Below are 23,639 nucleotides of genomic sequence, written 5' to 3' on the forward strand. Positions count from 1 at the left end.
ATTTTATTTAATTGTGTTAACTAAATAGGCTACATTAAAATTCTAACATGAGTGTGTGAGGGGAATTCTATCAGCACTCTGACCCAGGGAAATTAAGTGCTTTACTGGGGGCGGCTTGGACACTCGGATTATGAAAAAGACTTTTAAATCTATCATATTATAGTGTGTTTATATTACACAGCCGATCCAGTGTGCATATTTATTACGAATAGTATAATGGAATAAGGTACCTAGATAACAAAAAACAGAATTACCAACGATATTAATTTTTTTTGAACTGAGTGGCATTTTAAAATTTGTTTTCATTGTGGGATTTCACTTGTTTTATAACAACTAACTTTAGGATTGTCTCCTCCAAAATACGCCCACGGAGTTAGTGCATGGCAACGTCGTACCGGCCGGTCTGTTGTCATTGTAATATCAGTGATAATAAACTTGTAAACATAAACTTTGTGCAGACGCTCCATTGCGAATTAGTGCAACAGCTGTTTCAGTAGGACGGGACCGCGACGTTGCCACTTTTACCTCGCAGCGGTGTTATAAAGGAGGCTATGATATATTATACCATCCATGCCTTGCTTTTAATTAATGACTGAAAATACACATATGATTTACTCAAATTTGTTTATATTTGGAGATTAGGATTAATTAATGTATGTAAAATGATCAGATGCATGTAATTTCGACCAAAGTTTTGGACTCACTGTTATGTTTAAAAAATTTATATTATTGTTTTCAAATTTTGCAATCGGTTTCGAAAAGAACAAAGATAGACACGTTACTATTACGTGATGAAAAACACTAATTCTGCAATAGAATCTCAGCTTTAGTTACTAGGAATATATAAGTAAGAATGTAAATAATGTAAATTTTTTGTTTGAAATGTAGTGTTATGAAAATGAGGAAACTTAAACAACAAAACAATGTCTTCCAGCAACAAATGTTAGTATTAAAAACTGACTTGTATATTTTCTTATTTTTAAGTATTACCATAGATAAAACATACTCCCTTGTGTTGGTTAGTCTATGGTATTACAGTACCACACCGAAATATAATTTTGAAACAATTGAAACAATTATTTTAATTAGGCGTATACGACTAAATATTTTGTACATTCAAAAATTACAAGAATAAATATAAAGATTTACCTGTAACAACTAAACATCATGCATTGCGGTTCCTAAATAATTTTAATACATTTTTTCCATCTTAAAATCTCTTTATATATCACAACTTAATTTTGTAAATATGTTTGCTTGTGTATGTTTTCTATACTTAATATGTGTTATTTTTGTAACTGTGAATTCCTGTGCCATAAAATGTACATAATTGTTTGCTGTTTAAAACTATTTTTGTAAAATAAATATTTTAAAAACTATTTATGTAGCCTACGTTTTGATATTTTTATCAGTAAAGATTTATTACAGTACTACAACCTTTTCTTTACAAGAGGTTTTGTTATGGTTGAATAAATTAAAATATATCAATCAATGCGACAACAATATGATAAAACAATAATTAATTATGAAATAGTTGTAATAACTGTAATTTAAGTTGTAATAGTATTAAATGTTATCACTTCACTTCAAAGATAGTTTTTGTATTTATGTAGTATAGTGTTGTATAAAAACATGCATTTATGCATAGTCTCCCCTGGGCTATGATTTATGTGATATATATGTGCGTTCGTTGTGCCTTATGTGACTGTACATTTTTCTACTGAAAATATATTTTGTATCATATTTTAGACATTGTAAAATAAAACTGAATATTCTGTAATTCTTGTGTAGACACAAACCTTTATTTCTTATGGGACATAATATTATATTTTATTATATGTGGCCTAAAATGACGATTTTGTCTCCAAAAAGACACTCTATGCCTGAATGACAAACTATATACTACCAATTGGCCAGTAACTTACAGTAGTCCTAATCAACACTCTATAGTTATTTTTGTAAGTAGAGTGTGAAGTGGCACTTTGCTGCACATGAGAGAACGGTGAGTGTGGAAAGTTTTTTGAGTGCAGCAAAGGAACTTTGTACTCGCGTAAAAGATACTCCTCATTTCACGGCAATGATTTATTATTTATTGGCTGTACAAACTTACTTTATTTTAAAACCAAGTGCTCTACATGTTTTCCATCATTAATTGTTTATTACATATTCCATTATTCTTTGAATGTTTTAAACGATTCCTGAACATTGTTTTGGAGTGATGACCACTAAAATTATATAATTATAAGCAGCAGTTCAGATGAGTACCTTTTTTGGGCCATGCTGTCTTTTTCCTATAGATACTATAAAGCATAATTAGTCTTTCAATTTGAACAATCTGATATTCTTGATCCTTATGAATAAAATCTACAGGGTTTTTTTAGCTAATTAGTTTGTTTTAAAAAAATCAATTTTTCTTCTCGTGTATTCGTTAAAAGGTAAAATGGTTATGTTAGTGGATTTTAGTACCAATAATATTAGGTAGAATTTCCAAAGTTCCGAATTTATGATTTATAACTACCAAACTTTCCAAATTCTTGACTTCAAAATTTAAAATATCCAAGTTTTATCATTCATTCGTTAAAATTTAAAAATTCAATTTCAAAATGGATTTTAACTCCTTTCTTTACATTAACCGATACCTGCAATCGACATTTAAATCCAGATCCTACCTTCCTATCTTTGCATTAAAATTTTTTTTTTTATTTTCCTCTTCGAATTTTAATTTTTGATAACTGTACTCACAATAAATTTTAAAATTCATTGGAAGCAAAAATATTTGGCTTATTTTGAATATGTTTTACATTAATTGCCTGAAAAGCCGAAAGCTTATAGTGGCCGCTTTTAAAATATAAAGGTCGATGGTTCGATTCCAAGTGAGTCTGTTTTTAGACCCAGATGTCACTGGGCTATCAATTAAAAATGCTATCAAATAAAATGTCGACATCAGCGATAGCAAAATCAGGGGTTGGATAGGTCCTTTACAAAAATCTAAACAATTCCAATGACATACATAAACACTAAATAAAACGATGAAACTATTAGTCTTTGGACCGACTGCCTATACACTTGGGATGAAGTTTGTGATTGATTTTCAAGCAAAACGTCATCGATATTGAATAGGACAGTGGCTCTCGCCGGTCCTCGGAACTGACCTTTCGCATCTTCGACAATAAACTCGTCCAAGGGAGCGATTGCGATAGACTTATCGCGACTAACATGTGGGTGGCCGGCGCGCGCAACTGATCAATAAGCCCTGCTGACACACTCGCGAAATCGCGACTCTCCATCCGATCGATATATCGATATTGTACAGTTACATCGATTTTGATCGAAAAGCTGATAGAACACATGGTACATTATACATATTGAATAAATATTGTGTACTAATTAAAAGGAATTATACACAAAGTTCATTAATCCAAGTATCGGTAGTGAAAACTAATTGTTTGAAAATAAAATCAAATGATAAAACATAACGTAACGCAATGGCTATTCTAACTAATTTTAAATTGTATTATTACAATTCCACTCGTAGGTCTAATTTTTAAGCGTTGTTCCTTATTTTTACAACACCCAACTTTGTATTGTTCAAATGTGATATCACTATCAGTACATGTTTATAGTGTTGTTCGTACATTCATTCACTAAGTACTTAATGAACATTTAATTTTTTTTTAAATATAGTAATTATTTTGAAATTACGACACTAACGGCAAAATTGATGCGAATGTAACATCGAATTTCTTACATCGGCAATCAAATCGGTAGTATCGGATAGTATCGATAGTTTACAGTAGTCTCGGTAGTTTCGGAACGTTCTCGTCTTTACTGTCTTGTTGCTCCTTGTTCTACGTGTGTTCGCGATACACCCCGGACCTTGGACAGCAACTGATGAGCCTACAGGAGGACAGCCTTCACAGGACGGTCATGGATTGATCCTTTGAACTAGGTAGGTAATCAGTGCTTGAAGTGTTACGGTCGCACAACACTGCAAAAGTTAAACATCTGGAACTGACTTGGAATTTGTGTAATACTTTACATAAATTTTAATATTGAAACAATAAATAATTTGTATCGTGCAATCTACAAGATATTAAATTAACTAGCTAGAAATAATATCGAGAAGTAATCGAAAAATAATTTACACTTTCACCTTATGGTATTAATTGTTAGGTGTGATAAAGATTTTCAAATAATTCCACACAATTAAATAATATACTTTTTATTTTTTTATTGCCTATTTGTGTGTCATTTGATTTAGTTCAATAAATCGCAAGCTTTGAATAAAATAATACTCATACTGGATGATTATGCATGTAACACAATCACGAAATCAGTACTATTAACCTTTATGAAGTAATCAATTAAATAAATTTGTAAGTAATACAAGATTGGAACTCTGAAGAGATTTGTATGATGGAAGGAAATCTGAAGGACTTTCAGTATACTAATACTGCGTCAACAGCTGCCTTTCTATGTTATGAAACATACTTGTGGCATAGATTTGAAGACTTCACAAGTTGTGTATTACAATAATTTTTCTCTTTAGCTTTGTTCACTTTGTCTTCATCAAAATATATTTGGTTGGTGGATAACATACAATTTGGGTATTAAGTGTTTTATTGTAAGAACATCGAGTAATACATCATGACTATGACTAAACCTATTTATGGTATGACTGCTATATGGATATATTCTTATGTTGGTTGTTACATTATCTCAATATTATTTACCAAAATGGATGTCAGCGGGACTACACAGACCATTTCACTCCATTCAACACTCATCATTGCATTCATATTTAGCTCGGCTGTGCCGTTGTCTCAAGAAATTAATTGATTAAACTTCTCAACGATCCACAATGTTTTGTTGGTTTATTCCGTGGCCATCATTGCGTGCAATAAAATTGATTGTTCCGATAGATTTAAAAACTGCCAAACAAGACAATATAACCTGTAAATTATGTCGTTTAAATCAACATTATTATGTCAGGGAATCTTGTAGACCCGTGTTCCTCAGGCAACGACCGCTTGTCAAAATCGAAAGAACGCTTCTGATCCCCAATCTGCATCGATGTAGAGTTTCAACCTCAGGATGACTTGACTAAATCGCAGTGTAAAATTACGTTTTGTAGGTTTGTGGCGCGAATATTAGAACATAAACTGGATGCATTCTGATAACACCGGGGTTGAAGCATACGAATGATCATAACCTTTAGACTTATTAAATAATCGGCTGGTCTTAGACAAAGTCAAATACCGTACTAAAAAATTTATCTCAATCAAAATGTGTTAAATGACCAACTCTTTTTCCCGTATAATTTTATGTATGACACTGCAATGAGGTTACTGGAGAGGGGAAGTGTGATTGACAGGACGCAAGCTGAGGTTATAAGATAACGGGGACGCACACATATTACTGCACTGACCACCACCCGCAGTCTGGACTCAAACTCCGACGGGCAGCGTCGTCTGTATCAGACGGGGGTTTGATCAGTCACATCAGTTACGTTTCCAGGCCTATCCATCCATGTATGTGTCATGTTTAAATGTTAATTAGTTTTTTGTGTCATATATCACGCTCTTCTTATGAATACATAAGACGTGTTAGTTTCGTCTTCGTCCAGTAATAGGTAGAGATCAAGAAATGATAGATTGATAGATACGTTATGAGACAAGCTATCTTTACCACAGATATTTAAACCGAAAAGATAGTTTTATTTGCGATTGTACTCTCTGAATTTGCCGTGTGTGAGTGATAGAGCTAATCATCTTGTTCGTTAATTAACTGTTAAGGGACAAACTCTGTCTGTCTCGCTTGGTTAGATACGTCATTGCCTCCCTGCAGAGATTGGCTACCCCGCTGATCGACATCAGTCACAGTGTATCACTCTGCTAAAACTGATTTAAAATCAACGCAGACTATAATTCTAGAATCAAAATATAGATAATTGATTATCTATCCATATACGAGTTGAAAATATGATACCACCAGCAATTTCTTCTTGATGTTTGAATTTGAGAAAAAATATTGAACTCGTTAAGGGTGTTATTTTATAATATTGAGTAAATGCATTCACTAAGATAAAAATGGGTATTTTTACTATTTTGTACATATAGTTGAAATATTTTACGTTTCCATTCAATAAAAATTATCTGGTTTGATGGAAATAGTATAGCTTGATCGGTATATCCATGACGATTGCATCCGACTTAATTCCCAACACGCAGAACACCAACGCTCCAGCAACACACTGACCCACCTTTTCACGTTACAGTCCTCATTCACTGCCTCGCTGCTATAAGACTTACTGTCATGCATAGGAGCTCCAGGATACCCGAATTTTTGGCTATCCCTCTGATGAGCCGGGTCAAAAAGCGCGCTAGCTCGCTCTGCCACTGCCACTTGATTACCGCAACTGTAAGCTCGCGTCCAGATAACAATATGTTAGCCTTATCTGGTAAAAAGGCTGGCTAAAGATAAATCGAGAGCATGAAAAGGAGCCACGGTTCTCAGGGAAACCGACGTGGCAACTTAACTCATTCGTGTGTAATATGGCAGACTGGTGTAAATAAGAACAATGTGGTAACGGGTTGGCACCCTCATCACAACCTATGGCCAAAAAGAAAATCTTTATATAAATGAACAAACTCCGCTCTGGAGTACAATAACACTGTACATGTATGATGTATTCATGTAAACATATTCATGTATTCACATATACATATACATGTATTCATGTATACATGTAAAATGTTTTCAATGATTAACGTACAACTTAATATGCTAAGCAAGTAAATTACCATTGATCATGTAACATTACGTGGAATATAACAGGTACTGTACAACAAGAGTCAAAACAAAAATTAACTGTAATATCTATACTATTATAAAAAAGAGGTGGTTGCTGTATGTGTGTATGTGTGTATGGGAAAAGTAAACTCGAAAAATACTGGTCGGATTGGGCTGAAATTTGGCATGATGATAGCTCACATTCCCGATTAACATATAGGCATATTCTTATTTCAAAAATCCTTTCAGGCTCCGCCCCAGTGGCTCTGGAGTTTCCCATGTTAACCTTATGAGAAATAGAATTATTGAATCTTAACAGCTGTTTCAATTAAACAAGTTGGTTCTGTTCTATGATGTTCAATAGCATTAAAGTTACAAGGATTACCAACAGGGTGCAGCACTATTATTTCTTTTACATTTATGACAACAGCTAATTTGCAACCAAAAGGTGAGTGAGCGTAGCGAACGAACTTCAACCTGGAGGCGAGTTAGCGTAGCGAACGAGCTCCAACCTAAAGGTGAGTGAGTGTAGCGAACAAACTTCAACCAGGACGTGATTGAGCCATGCGAACGAGATAATCTTGAAAATTAAGAAGTTAAACGGGGCAAAGCCCGCGGGTCACAGCTAGTCTGTAAATAAATATAGCTCTCGATTATTTAAAAGACTTACTCAGTGTAATTGATTTTGTTCTTTTCTCTTTAATCTACAGGAAAATATATAATCAATGACCCACAAAATAGCTATAACTAACAAATAATAAAGCTACATTGTTCTGAAGCCAAGCCAGCTTTTTTAAGTGAGCTAAAAATAAAGAGATAAATTAAGTAAACAGACAACAATAACAATATAACAAAAACAATAACAAACAACACAAGTACAGTACAGCAATTTAACAATAAAATAAACTGTTAGTTGTGTGTTTTGTTGTGGTTTGTGGTAGGCTCGTATTAGTCTTTTGATAACATTATTTTAAATTAAAATCAATTACGATGATGTTACTTTTTGGATATTACAGTTCATAGCCAGAGCGAAATTAGTAACCGGGATTGTGTGTGTTTCTAACACCTCTAGCCCTTAAAAAGTTGTTAACAAGTGAAACTGTTTGGTTATGTTAAGTAGTTAGGTTATTGAACAAATTTACATTGAACCCCAATTTCATATAATCTGTAGTATTACATTACCGATTACCGTGATTTAAAATTTAAACACAAGTTAGCAATGGAACTCCCTTATTATCCTAAGAGAAAAAAGGATCAAATTTTCTTCAAAGTATTCACAAGGTCAATAACTTATTATTTTTAAAACTAATCTAGGCCTAATTTTTAAACCTAGGCTTAGTTCCAAACATGATAAGTCTCATAATTGTGTACAAAAACATGCTAATAATTGTAGGTAAAGTTATTCAAAGTGTTTCCTTAAAGGAACATATTTTGGCTGTAACTTACATTTTCCTTAGTGTTAGGGGGGCAATTATTTGGTCAGAATTCATTTTCCCACTCCTAAACTTACCTACATAGGCTAACTTTTTTATATATTTTCATTGTAGATTACTAACTTAAATGAACTAATAATGAAGCAATGTTTTAGAGTTTTACACTTGTGTATTAAGTTCATATACTGTACAAAAAAACCCTTAGGCTACACAGCATAATATACCCTAAGCTATTTTATTCCAAACTAGATAGGACCACCTATGTTACACAATATTAATGTAGCTTAGCTCTTAATGTCACACATACAAATAGAAAACATAGGAAACTTTAACTTAATCTTTCTTTATTTTTTTTAACCAAATGAACAATTTGCTTGGAAGTAATGTAGGGTTACGATGAAAGGTAAGCTTTACGGTTTGTAATGTTTTGACACAACACTCATCATCACTCATCCTTTCAAAACAAGATGCATCATAGTTGTTTCGGTCATCTGCGATACATCCATGCGCTTATCATATTATTTGCTGTTGGATACAAACATACTTAGGCTACTATCAAAATAATTTGTATCCCTTGTTGTCTTTGAGAGTTGCCAGTGGCGGTCTCAGGGGGGTGGATGGGAGGGATATATCCCCCGAAACATTTTATATTTTATTAAACATAAATACTATTAGCTTGAAAACATTTTAGAGCTCAAATACATAATAAAATACATTTTTAGGCTTGTTAATTCCACATTTTTTGGGGGGGGACCCCGGACCTCCTTTTTTTCTAGGGGATATCCCATACCCCCAAACCCTCCGACAGTCATCCCCCCCAAAATTAAATCCTGGGACCGCGACTGAGAGTTGCAAAGACAACAAATTAATTAATCAGATTGTGTAGATTTTTTTTACATTCATACCGGTAATTAATCATTTTTGAAGTCAACATTGCTAACACTTTTTAAGCATCTTGTGTTCCAGAGTTAGAACCAGCTGATCTGGGTATCCGTGCTGTTAACTTATCTCATTTTCTAACTACACATCTTGCTTAAAACACGTCCTCATTTGTTGGTAACTCCAATCTTTTGGAAGAAGAGAAGATCAATAGAAAACATAAAATACCCTCGCCGCAGCAAACCTGCAGACTAAGCGAATTTCCATTTGCTTGATTGGATTTCCAATACAATATCTCCATTGTGAAATGTTAATACAGTACAGTAGGCCTGCTTCAACATACTAAATAGTTTATTTTTTAAGCTCTAGTAGGGCATGTTTTGGAAAGAAATTGCAAAATTTTATTTATGAATTTGAAAGGACAGTGTTTTTGGCCTCTAGGGACCTCAAAACGAAAAAGTAAATCGGTCTCGGGTCCAGGTCTTACCATGAGTACCTACAACAGTAATAACTTTAGTTCCCTTTATGGGAAATTCACTAAAATGTTAGCACCTTTGTAGATGTGTTGTATAAGAAGTTTAAAAAAAGTCCATTATCATTATCATTTGAGATAAGAACGCCATCTATGTGCTTAGCGCGTAGGCCTATATTTCAACCCAAATATAAGTGAAGGATGAGTGTAGAATGGAGTGTGATGCTTTGTGTAGAGTACCTTGTTAAATCACACAATAAACACATGATGCTGTAACTAGCTTTCTAGTAGTTTAGCATGAAGACATTTTCTAAAAAAAACACTGTAACTTAACAGTTGCAGGTTAAAGGAGCACCTCAACCACCACCACAATGTTCGAAGGTGTAGTTGCCACTCTTCTGAACCGATACCTCGGAAAATACATTCAAGACTTGGACACAGAAAACCTCAATGTTGGAATCTTCAGTGGAGATGTTCAGCTCACTGAGCTCAAACTCAGGCCTGAGGCTTTGGTAAGTAGATAGTAGTAGAGGTAGTAGCCTATCGTATTTGTATTCTTATCTCTTATGATTTTGCAGTTTTCATGTACATTTTTGATAAACTGTTAATGGTGTTGTTTTGAGGGTTTAACAAGTTCTCTACCAGGCAACTCCCTGGTCTGTATATCAGCATTGGTAGAAATTAGTGAATGTGTTTAAAGTATTTGAATGGTCTTTTAGTGACTGACTCAGTGGAACAGACCTCTTTTTGCATGTATGCCAATATATTACAGTTTTATGATTATAGCCTATACAATTTAAATAGACTGGGCTAATATTTGTTTTAAAATTGATAAATTGGTACCTAAGTGGAACTCAAAATTTTAGGTTACCTCCCTCCATTTTGCCTACTTCACTTTGAGAACTAAAAAAAAAAATGTTTGTAACAAATTAATCAGCCCTGTTTAAATAGCGTAAAAAACTTAAACAACTCAAGTGTACACTTGGGGATAGAATATGGCTCATCTATACACGTAGGTAGTCTCTAAAAAATTGTAATACAAATCTTCCTTTTATTTATTTAATGCATCTAAAACTGTACTTATCATTTAATTTTCTCATAAATGTACATAACAATTATATGTTTGTTTATTCGTGTAGGCAATGTCTAACTTACCAGTAAACATTATAATGTTTTGGATTTTTGTCAAACAAATTAATAAATACAAAAAAAATCAATTCATTGTTACAGTAAGTTATGTAGTTGTATTCTTAATGGAGGAATGCCTAAAGTTTGAACGTTTGATAAATTGAATGCAGGAGAAGAGATTTAAACAGTGAAGCCTGCAGTCTATTGATTACAAAGCCGTTCTAAATAGGCTAAACATTACACTGTGGGTAATGTTGTAGTTCGTCACCAATCATTCAAACATAAATGAAAATAATTATAACAATATGTTATAATTTAATGTTTGAATGTGATGTTATTTTTTTTACGTTTGAGAGTCATTTGATGTTTAGTGTTGAGATTTAATTAATGTGAGCTAACAAAGTTTTTTACATTCCTTAAAACTAAAACAGGTAGGCCTAACTGTGTAAACATGTAAAATATTGCAGAAATTAATGTATTACACAAATGCAAAATTCAGCTGTACCCTGGATATATATATATCAATGCATAGTAAGTTTTGCATTGTTAAATTAATTGACAATGGCACAAACATAAACCACATCATGTTGCATAATATCATTTAAGCGGTTTGCATGTGATGCGCTATGGGCTCGGGAGATAATTGCGTCTCTTGTGGGGGAATTTTCCATGTGTCTCCAAAACAAAACAGAAAACCTTTTCTGCCCCCGGGACTGGCCCACTAGGCCAAGTTATTATAGCAGCCCTGTATATAGTACATTTTTTATTCAAAACACAGATTCTTTTCCAATTTTCCATTACTTACAGTACGAGCTTGACTTACCAATAGAGGTGAAGGTTGGAACCATTGGAAGGATCACAATACACATTCCTTGGGCCGGCCTCTACAACCAGAGTGTCAGTGTGGAAATTGAGGTAAGTTTAGAATAAGTAACTTTATATGGTAGCTTTATGTGGTTTTTTTAGTCTTAAGTTTTGTTTTTAGTTTTTAATAGTGCTGTACTATACTTTATGACAATTCCACCCTCAGCTTTACTGAATTTTGTAATGTAACGTAATGTGAAAATAAATGATTGATTATTGACTATTGACCATTTAGCTTTTTTTATCGCCTGAAATTTTTCTGAGTATTTATTTCCAAAATGGTATTAAATAGCCAAAAACCATTTGATTGAAACCAGTTTTAGAAAATATCTGACTTTTACAAGATAGGCCTACTGTAGACTATTGGAGTTTAACAATTTGCAACTAAATTTTGATGGAGGTAGCTGGTAATTAATAAAGACATTAATAACTGACCTAAGATCATGTAAATAAACAAATTGCTGCAGTGATGTAATAAAAATAATTACCGTATATGATTAATGTTACTATATTTTTGCAGGATGTGTACTTAATCGCTGGACCAGTGACTGACCGAGATTATGATCCGGAAAAAGAGAAGAGACTGCTCAGAGCTGCTAAGAGGAAGAAGTTGGAGTATTTGGAATCAGAAAGCTTCTTGGGAGCTGGTGAGAACCTTAGTTTTAATTATTAAATTAGCCATTTAATATAGCCTAGTGATAGTGAGTAATATTTCTGGTCAAATACAGTATATATTGTAGAAAACTACAAATATAAACCTATACAAGATTTATTTGTGAATTGCTTAGCTTATACAACACAAAAAGCTGTGTCTAAAAGTGTTTTTTTTTCATACAATATACAAAGACAAATATTTCAATTCAACACATCTAATGCAGTTTGTTACTGAACAGATGCTCCGGACTCGAGGAATTTCTTTGAGAATCTGACGACAACCATCATGAACAACTTGCAGATCCACATTCACAACGTTCACATCCGCTACGAGGACTCTACCATGAACAGAGATACTCCGTTCGCCTGCGGTCTTTGCATCCAAGGCATCTCCATCGAGACTACTAACAGGTGAGCTACTTATAGGTGGATGCAAATGTTGTGTTACTTTGTCATTGTGCTTAGAATCATAGTACACATACAGCATATGTGCATTCGTGTAGATAAACATAACGACTACTTTGATTTTACAGTAAAATATTGATATTTTGTTTTTCCATTAGTAAATGGAAGCCAACGACCAGCTGTCAAGGAGCGAGCTCTGTCTACCAACTGTTGAAGGTTGAGTCTCTGTCTGTTTACGTCAATCCCAGTGTTACCACCTTGATAGGCAGCAGTCCTGGACTTGCTACCTCGGCACCTTACACTTGGCGTAACGACATGAAGCGTGGCCTGGAAACATTCTCTATCAATAAGGACGAATTTGACTTCAGTGAGTATTTGATGTTGTACGTTTCCTTTGAATTCAATGTGATTTTTGAGATAGTAGAGGTTAGAACGGTACTAAGTATAGGGTATTGTATGGCATAAAAAATGTAAAATTTCAAGGAAAGGCTTACGGTACTGTGAAGTATTGGTGGAACAATAACACCCCTTTTTCATTAGCAGATTTTTATGTTAAGAAGGTAGAAGTTTTATGCTCTAATATTACACCATGAGTAAATGGGGTTTTATTTATTATTTTGTGATGCTGCAGAAAATACCTTGCACAACAAACATTATAAAATTTTGCCTTGTCATGTCATTTTGCAGCTCTGGTAGCCACCTTGCTAACCTACCGGTGCTTAAATAGTTGGTTTGAATCCAACCTGCGAGCACTACAGTAGTGTAGTATTTCACGTTCACGTTCACTCATTAGTCTAATGGTCCCACCCGGCTGACGGTGACATGGTGGATTAGTTGGCTAAGGTGTTGCATTGATGAGTGTAGCTCTGAGGTATTTCTACAAGCGGGTTTGATTCCTTTACATGTGCAATCCATATTAAGCCTACTACTGTGTGGCTAGGCAGATGGCCCACCTTAAATAAGCGGTGTCTGGCTTGGGTGATTGTTGACAACATTTATCAGTTTAATAGGGATTACACATAACTGTTTGGCTTATTTTTATACTGCTGTAAAGAAATACACAGATTTTTCTTTTTTGTTTTTTATTTTGGTTAAATTACATATTGTACATTTTGGTTACATATCGTATTGACACAAATCATTAAAGATATAAATCCAATATACTACTAAATTACATTAACAAAGATACCATTAAAACATTCCCGGGTCGATGGGATGGAGAGGGAAGTTAGTAAAATTTAAATGCATTCAAACTATATGATTTTGTTGTTGCAGTTTTAAAGCCCATCGCAGCTAAGGTGAAAGTTATAGTCAACAAGTCCAACGAGGCTCGTGTACCCAAGTTGCTGGTGGACTTTGTCTTGCAAGACGCAGCGATGCAACTGAGCAGACAGCAGTACCTCGCACTCATACAGCTGATCGAGTCTTTCCAAAGAATCAACCTCAACCGGTAAATTCTATAAATCGTTTGGCATAAAATAGAGGTCATGAAATATATCTTGAACTCGGCCAACACATTGGCCATGTCTTGAAATCAAATTGGGCTACCCACAGCGGACATACATTTCAATATTCAACATCTTCCATGATTGAAGCTTTGAGTATTGATAGAAGTAGAAATCCCATGTCCATGTTGGAGCCAGTTGTAGAGTAATAACTAAACTAGAATAGTCAATGCTCAACTATTGAATCAATCCAAAGGCAATTAATTGTTAAGATGACTGTGCAAAAACAATAATATAATGTTGGTCCTCCCTGGGGAAATGGTCCTTGCATGCATGCGTATCCCACTTGCTAGTCTAATTGACACGATCTATGCTTGTGATGTTGTTAGTAAATGTTTTCGTTAATTTTATTTACAAATTTACATTCTAATATTACAAGTAACAGTATTTATTACTGTCTTTATAAATTAGCTTTAAAGAACTGCTTGCTTCTGTTCATTGTTCTTAACCAAATGCAAATCTAGAGTAAATCTACAAGTACTCAATAACAAACTAATGACATGCATGACAAGTTCTAACATACTCGCTGCAGCAACCATTTCATAACTTGACCTTAGTTTCAATTATTTTTTGAGAGGGAAATATTTGTAAGCAGGGGTAATATTCATCCTAAATGTATCTATAACATCCACTACAACCTTCCTCCTAGAAACCTACAAAAGTCTAACGGCTTGTATGCTATGCTCCATGTGTGACCGATAACCGATAACGGAGTGGAACTCTGATGAATATCTAATCTACAAACTTTATTTAATCCTACAGTCTTGTGAATGACACTTCTAATTTATATTTCAGGAAATATCGGCAGTTCTACCCAGGAGTTGGAGTGACTGGTAATGTCCACAAATGGTGGAAGTACGCTTACAACGGAGTCCTAGAGCAGAGGGTTCGGCCGTACACTTTGGAAAGGATAGTAAAACACCGGTAACATTGTTTTTTTTATTAATTTTTAAAAAGTCAATGCACTGGTTATAGGGTTTGAAAATTTTTAATTGGTGAAGTATTGTGTTTGCCACAGAGATTACTGAATACTATAGCTTTTAACGTATTATCTGATTTATAAAATGTAGTGAAATCAAACTAAGCCTTCCTTACAACCATGAATTTAATGTTAGATAACTCTTAATAAATAACTGAAGACCACACCTCTCATAAACACCAATCAAGGGTACAAGCCAAAAAATAATGCAATGAGGCGTTTGGGTTGGCTGCATTCTAAGTGTGCGATCATTATCTGGTTGATAACGGAGGGATTAGAACATTTTCTTCCTGACCTGGGGGTAATTTGTAGTTTGAGGGTTTAATCCCCTCTCTGATATTGGTCCTTGTTTATAACCCACGAGGAGTTAAACTGCCTGATGCAGAGATTGGTGGCCAAGGTTCACCTTACATAAACATTTGACAGTCTGGTGAAAGCTGACATGATTTGTGGGTTCTTTATGGGTTGCAAATCTTGAAATCTTCTCCAGAATTTTGCTCCTTATGGATATCCTTACTAATTGTCAAATAGTGTGTTGACAAGAAACTAGATTTTTGCGTGTACAAAATTTAATCATAAAAATAACATGTTCAAAATAATAAAAATACCCCCGCCGCAGCAAACCTGCCGTCTAAGCGAATTTCCATTTGGCTGAATTGATTTTCAATTGATCTATTTAAATAACATTAGGTTTAACGAGTACCTAGGTTTGCTGCTACAAGGAAACTAATAAAGTACGTGTTTTAAGTAAAATAATTATTGCTTCGTATAAAATGAATATATTTGCCAAGTTTGATCAAAAGATATCCATAAACAAGCAAACTACAACATTTTACAATATTCTCCGTAAGAATAACATGGGAATTTTAAATTTACCATTTTTTAAATTTTCTCCGTAACCAATTACTGTACAAAAACACTTCGATATACTGAATTGTTTGTTTTTTAAAGCTCTTTAAGAATGTTAAGAGAAAAATTGGGAAATTTTGTGTATTGAGGGTCAAAAGTGAGAAAAACCAATTTTTACCCCATAAAACCCTGTTCCCATGATCCGATCATGCTGGATTGCGAACTCATTCAAGTTTATCCCGCCTTACACCTTCAAACCAAATTTCATCAAAATCGGATAAAAATTACTCAAGTTATCGTGTTTACGGACACACACATATATAAAAATTTGAACGAATGGTGTTTTTGGCCTCTGGGGACACCAAAATGAAAAAGTAAATCGGTCCCGGGCCTAAGTCTTACCATGAGACCTACGGTAATAGCTACTTCCCTATAGGGAAATTCGCTAATATTTGTATTGTTAAAAAAGGTTAAGAATTCCATATAAACAAAAAAGTACAAACTGTACCCCATCCATTACAATGATCTCATAATTGTGATATTTTATCATCCTAATTTTGATATCAGTTTTATTGATCTCCAAAAAATCATATAATGAAGTTTAAAAACATGGTAGTTCATCCATGACTAAATTCATTGCTCTATTGAGTTCATCACTATCTCTCCATTTAGGGATATTTGTTAAAAAAATTAACAATTTTCTTAAAACTCTCTCTAAGTGATAAAGTTAAACAGATCATTGTGAAGTGTTAGAAATGTTCGTTAATCGATTGTGATTATTTGATGATAGGACCAACTATCGGAAGTATCGAGATGTTTATGCTCAAAGTCTTTTAAACCCGACTGATACTGAGTTAAAGCTAGATCTTCAGCGGCATGAGGATCAACTGGATATGCTGAACATAATCATTGCCAGGGAACATGCAAAAATACAGGTAACAGACAAAGTTAATGGAATAGGTTTTTTAAACTGTATTCAAAATTTTATCATGTTTGGTATTTATGTTAAATAAAGAATTTGTTGTCTCCTGGATGTTAATAAACAAAATAAATTTTATTTGTATAAGAGACGGAGGACACAGATTTTTCTTTTTATGCTTTCATTTTGGTTAAAAATGGCTGTATTATTTTGAAATGCATATATGATGAAAGATATAAATCAATATAACCTAAAAAAAACTAATAAAAAAATTTAAAAAAATATTCTGGTGTCATTGGGTTAACTGTGACTTGCTATAGTTAATTTACAATAATACCGAATCAATATTCATTATCGTAATTTAATTTATTTTTCAAATACATGAATTACTTGGTTCCAACAAACTCATGGTTATAATACCTACTGACTGACAGACTGGCTGGCTAGCGATCCGGTCAACATATATGTGTGACTCCAAATCCCTGTCTTATTGTCCACATGTAGCACCAGGTCCAAATAGTACAGGTAAAATAGGGTTTTATAAACAACAAAATTTGTACATTCATGAAATTTCACCTGTGAGTTACTAATAATATGAGAAATGAAGATCCGATGAGTCCCCAAAATTTTGGGTGTCCTAAGGCCCTTTTTGTTCCGAAGGGCCCTTGTTCCTAAATAACTTTGATTTTACGTTTAAGGTCAAGTGAGGTGTGGTTTTCGATGGTTTTAGTTATTTTTAATCAATTGGGAGTAGTTTTAAGTGTATTAAACCACTCCATACAGGGTGTTTCGAAATATTATTACTTTTTACGATATTTAAACATTTATTCATAAAGTAATAAAATTAGTTACCTCCATGATCTATATAAAAGGGGATTATTGAAAATAATTGTAATTCTTTACTACGTAAGGGGAAAGGATCACAAGGAGTAAGAGATAATATTAAATACCCCCGTCACAGCAAACCTAAAGCCCTAGCGAATTTCCGTTTTACTTACTTGATTTTCAATTAAATCTAAAATAGCATTGCGTTTAACGATTACCTAGGTTTGCAGCTGCAAGGAGGCTAATAAAGTGTGTTTATAGTAAAATATTACCAGCCTAGTATAAAACAAATAAATTTGACAAGTTTGATCAAAATATATCTATTAACAAACAAACAAAATCATTTTACACTATTCTACCTAAGAATAACATGGGAATTTTAAATTTACAATTTTAGTATTTATATCTGTAACTAATAACCATACAAAAATACGTTAATATACTAAATTATTTGTTTTTAAGCTATTTAAAATGTTCTAGCGAAAAATTGGGAAACTTTGTGTTTTGAGGGTAAAGTAAATGAGAAAACCCAATTTTTACCCCCAAAAACTTCGTTCCCATTGTTCAGGACAAAAATGCTTGTACCGACAATGCTGCTCTGATGTCTTAGTGCTGTCCTGGTCGTCACAACCACGAAAGATAACCGTACTTGTATTGATTGAAAATAAGTTTGAGGAACTTAAGATACAAGTTGCAAACGTCAGTATGTATGAAAGGTGTTTTTGCACCACATTGTTCGTGCTTTAAGATTGGTGTTGCCTGTTCTGCAATGTGCAAGGTTTTAGGTTTGTAAAGGGGAATCCTGCTTGAACACCAACTTGGACAAAACCAGTAAAGATGGACAAGTTGCTAAGAATAATAAAATTGTTAATGAGTCGTCTGAGAATAATTATTATTGTGATGATGAAATTGTAAAGAGAGATACTACAGAAATTGTAGAAAAATAGCTTTAGTTTAAGTACTTCATTTTAATATGTAATGTAAGGTTTTATACAAATACAATAGTAATAAAAATAAATTACAATAGTACAAATACAAATTTGTAATAAATGTAAAAAAATAACTTAAATAACTACCTAAGAAAAATACATATCAATTTGAAATTGGTCTTAATAGATTTGCATAAAAAACACGTTGAAAGATTATTCACACCACCTTAAAAGTTGAAATTTTTGCTTAGTAACCTATGTAATTATGTTATAGTGTAAAACTTAATGCATCCCCTTTTAGCGAACATCCCATATAGGGTGGCGTCCCCATCTCAATAATTGATTGATTGATTGATTGATAGGAGATAAGCTATTACCGAAGGTGTTATGGTAAAACATAGACCCAAAACCGATTTACGTTTTCATTTCGATGCCCCCAGAAACCTAAAGCACCATCCAATCAAAATATTATATATGTGTTTATATACATATATATAATATAATCTATCCATGTTATATACGTGTCCGTAAACATGATAACTCGAGTAATTTTAGTTCAATTTTAACGAAACCAGCATAATCGGTCCATGGAACAGGGTTTTATGTGGTAATTTTTTTTTATTTTTGACCCTGAAAAGACAAAGTTTCCCAAATTTTCTCTATAGCATTTTAAAGAGCTTAAAGAAAACAAATAATTTAGTATATTAACGTGTTTTGTAAGTGTATTAGTTACAAATAAAATTCAAAAATTGTAAAATTAAAATTCCATGTTATTCTTAAGGAGAATAGTGTAAAATGATTTTGTTTGTTTGTTTATTGATATGTCTTAATAAAACATGTCAATTTTATTTGTTTTATACTAGGCTATTGATATTTTACTATAAACACACTTTATTAGCCTCCTTGTAGCAGCAAACCTAAGTATTCATTAAACTCAATGCTATTTTAGATTTAATTGAAAATCGGGCAAATGAAAATTCCCTTAGTCTGCAGGTTCGCTGTGCCGGTTGTATTTAATATTTCCTCTTACTCCTTGTGATCCTTCCCTCTTATTTAGTAAAGAATTACAGTTATTTTCAATAATCCCCTTTTATATAAAGCATGGAGGTAACTAATTTTATTACTTTATGAATAAATGTTTAAATATCGTAAAAAGTAATAATATTTCGAAACACCCTGTATGGAGTGGTTTAATACACTTAAAACTACTCCCAATCGATTAAAAATAACTAAAACCATCGAAAACCACACCTCACTCGACCTTAAACGTAAAAACAAAATTATTCAGGAACAAGGGCCCTTCAGAACAAAAAGGGCCCCAAAAAGGGCCTTAGGACGCCCAAAATTTTGGGGACTCATCGGATCTTCATTTCTCATATTATTAGTAACTCACAGGTGAAATTTCATGAATGTACAAATTTTGTTGTTTATATTGAGTGTTTTTGTATTATTTTACCTGTACTAAAATGGCAAAGGTCCTGTGTAACTATTGAATCTACTGAGATCAGCAATTTGCTACCAGGGTTGTTAATAACATTAACATAGGGTTCTGTGGAACGTTCGTACAAATTTCTTATGGGTTTTCCAAGGAATGTGGACTGCCAGGACAAAGTGTGTTGAGTTAGGAGAACTTTGCTGCTAAACACATCATATGAGACAAATTAAGTCCAGGCAACTCCATATGTAGGCTACTGTAAACATTTTATCAGGTTACATGAATAATAATGTAGAAGTAATATTCTTCTTTCTTTCTTCTTCCTTCCATATTATTCCTACTAAGCCTCTCTCTGTTTGCAGCTGCACAGGTCGAACCCTGAGAGAGTGTATGTGTTTGAGCGAGAGGGAGTGTGGTGGAGGGGAGGACTGGAGGGGGAGGCGAGGACAGAGTTGAGAGTGATGGCAGACAAAGGACGAGGACTTTGGTCACAACTGTCAACATCGGAGAAAACTAAACTTTACGACGCAATAGGTTATGTCGAGGAGACTGCCAACAGACCTGAGAAACCCAAGCAGTACATAGGTAGGTCGTAGATTTGTTTAAGGTTCACATGAATACTCCTTGTGTAATATATTACTGGTGTGGCTAACTAAATTGGTGGGCCATGACCTGTTTCTAGTTTTAGTAGTAATGACATGTATTGTCAGTAGACTGTATCGCATCGTTTTTGCTAATAAGCAATTTAAACAAATACATATGTACCAACGTTTACAGGTTGTAAATGTACAAAATTTAACATTTTCACACTTTTATGGTGTTAATTAATAATTTAATACCTTATCTGTACTAGGGATCCCAGACGTCCTCTTTTTCCCGGACACGTCCTCTTTTTGGGTACAAAAAAAAACGCCCGGGGGGATTTTTGGCAATACTTTCAAATGTCCGGGATTTTGACTTTGTGCGAGAATAAAAAAATATTTCTGCAAGAATTAATATTAGCAATCAGCTTTTATAATTAATCGTCATCATAGCATTAAACTAAGTTAAAATACTACACTTTAATAATATCTTACTAAACTATTATACCAGGGGAACTTTAATAATTTTTATTGCAAATCGTTCTACCAAATTGAATTCATTGTAGTCTTTACACTTGTGGCGAACGAATGGACTAATTACAAACTCTAACCCAAACCTCGGGATCGTTTGAGTCTTGACTATTTTTTGTACGTTATGAAAAGACTGGAAGATCGGCAGACGACGGACGCTTTCAGCCATATACGGCAACGGCAGTGTCCGATGCTGGCGTGGCGTTCGACGTTCGGCCGCATTCTTCTTATTTAATTTTTCGGCATTTAATGTTACCATTAATTTTAACCCAAATGGTTTAGAACTTGAATTGGGTATTGGATAAAGAAAAGAAGTTGTATCAAAGTCCAAGCTTGAAGGGTAGTTAAATATTAATTTATCTGAGTTCAGCGATAGGAATTTGTTATTACAGTAATGTAACTCAATGATTACCATAGAAAATTTTTAAAATTTCAATATTAAATCATTCATATTTAGAGCACCTGATATCATATTTAAGAATAACACTACCCAATTGGTATGTTGCTAGCCACAAAACAACAACAAAATGGTAGTGTCTCAGACTTAGGTGCGGAAGGGACGGATTTAATTCCCGGCACAACCACTCACAACCACAAAAACTTTATTCTCACATTGACCCATTGTAAAATGCCACTGGCGTAGAAAAAAATTAGAACACTGAGAACCAACTCTTCAGGCAGTAGCAGTGACGGGACGCCGACGGCATCGTTAGTTGGGTAGTGTACTTTGTGTAGGTTAACTGTTGCTTGCTGGGCAGGTATAATGCAGTCGTGTTGGGTGCTAGTTCTTAAACACTTCTTAGATAAAATAAGTTCTCTGGTTCAAAATCATGGTCTGATTTTGGACAATTTCTGTTTAGCATGCACATTGGCACCAGGGTGTTTTTGTAAATCAAACATGCTTGAATGTGTTGTAATGTTGCGGTATTCCTTTGATATTAAAACCACAAGTCTCAATAATAAAAAAATACCCCCGCCGCAGCAAACCTGCAGACTAAGCAAATTTCCATTTGACTGATTGGATTTACACTGAAATGTCTACTTAAAAATATAACATTATTCTTGATTTAAATAGAATTAGTTTAACAAGTACTTAGGTTTGCTGCGTCAGACATTTCTTGACCTTTAAAAAATAAACTGGGAAGCTTGAACACATTAAACTAGGTCCTCAAAATAGCTTAAAAAGTACTAATTTTAGCACGTTATTTCCAAAATTTTACCCCCCAGGCCCCCCGGTGACCCCCCAAAATATATGTCTAGGTCCACCCTTGGTGAGTAATTTTGTCCTCTTTTTTGATGGAGGGTCCCTGGGAACCCTAATCTGTACAAACTTTCTATTAATTGGGAACACAAGGAATAAAGATGGATTTCTTAACTAAGGACTAATTACAGAGTGGTGTGAGTGACTCGATTGGTGAGCCAAGCTGAGTTTAGCCTTTTAGTGATTGAGCACCAAGTCAGAAAACCAAGCTTGAGCTGATCTTTTACTATCACAATATTATTGCGACCGCAGATCGCGTCTGTGAAGATTGTACAATTGAAAAATTTACTGCGATCATGAGAGATTATCAATGTCGACAAGACCGCAGATGTTAGTGGTGTCTACGCTACTGCAGGAGAAGACAATGATACCTACGAGAATACAGGAAACATTTAGGATTTGGCAACGATCACGGAAGATGACGATGATGTCCACGCCAACACTTCTTTTGTCACCCGTTTTTATTTATAAATATATTTACAACTATCAAGGTTAAGACTATCAATGTAAAGGGTTGGAAGTGTATATTTATTTAAGTTTCTTCATACACTTTTTGAAAATATCAGGTGTTTTGATTTTCATTTAATTTGTTGCAGAGCACAAGGTAAACTTCACTCTGGCCAATTGTAACCTGAGTATGGTCAACCGGGGGAGGGAGATCCTTGTGCTGACATTGGCACAGTTCCTGGCCAGCGTAGAGACTCGACCTTCTGCTCGAGCGTTTAAAGTGTCGGCTCGTGTTGAGAGCTTTGTGGTTGAGGGGGCTAGCGTGGAACACGATCTAGTTCCCATAATCACTGCAGACAACATTCTAACTGGTGAGTGTCATCTGTTAGAATGTTTTTATTATTTTCTGTTTTTAAGCCATTGGCTCGTTTCACATTTTGTAAGGGAAGGTTCAAACCCTGTCAACATTTTGTTAGCCCCATTAATTTTTATCCAAAGAAATATATCATCCGTGTTTTCAAGAAATGACTCCACTTGGGAAAGAATTAGCAAACTTCAGAATTGAAGTTGAGCGCTATAACTTGGATACCAAGATAATTTGATGCTTCAATTGGTTTATGAGAGAAACCAAACAAAGGAAGAAAAAAACTTTTTTTTGGGACCTTATGATATTTGAGTTCTATTTTTGGTGATGGTTAGTGATCTTTGTTTCAAAAACATTAAGATATGTGATTTTTATTATTAATTTTTT

Source organism: Macrosteles quadrilineatus, unplaced genomic scaffold (assembly GCF_028750875.1).
Source record: "Macrosteles quadrilineatus isolate MER2022 unplaced genomic scaffold, UCM_ALF_1.0 Scaffold_4__1_contigs__length_99947679, whole genome shotgun sequence".
Lineage (NCBI taxonomy): Eukaryota > Metazoa > Arthropoda > Insecta > Hemiptera > Cicadellidae > Macrosteles > Macrosteles quadrilineatus.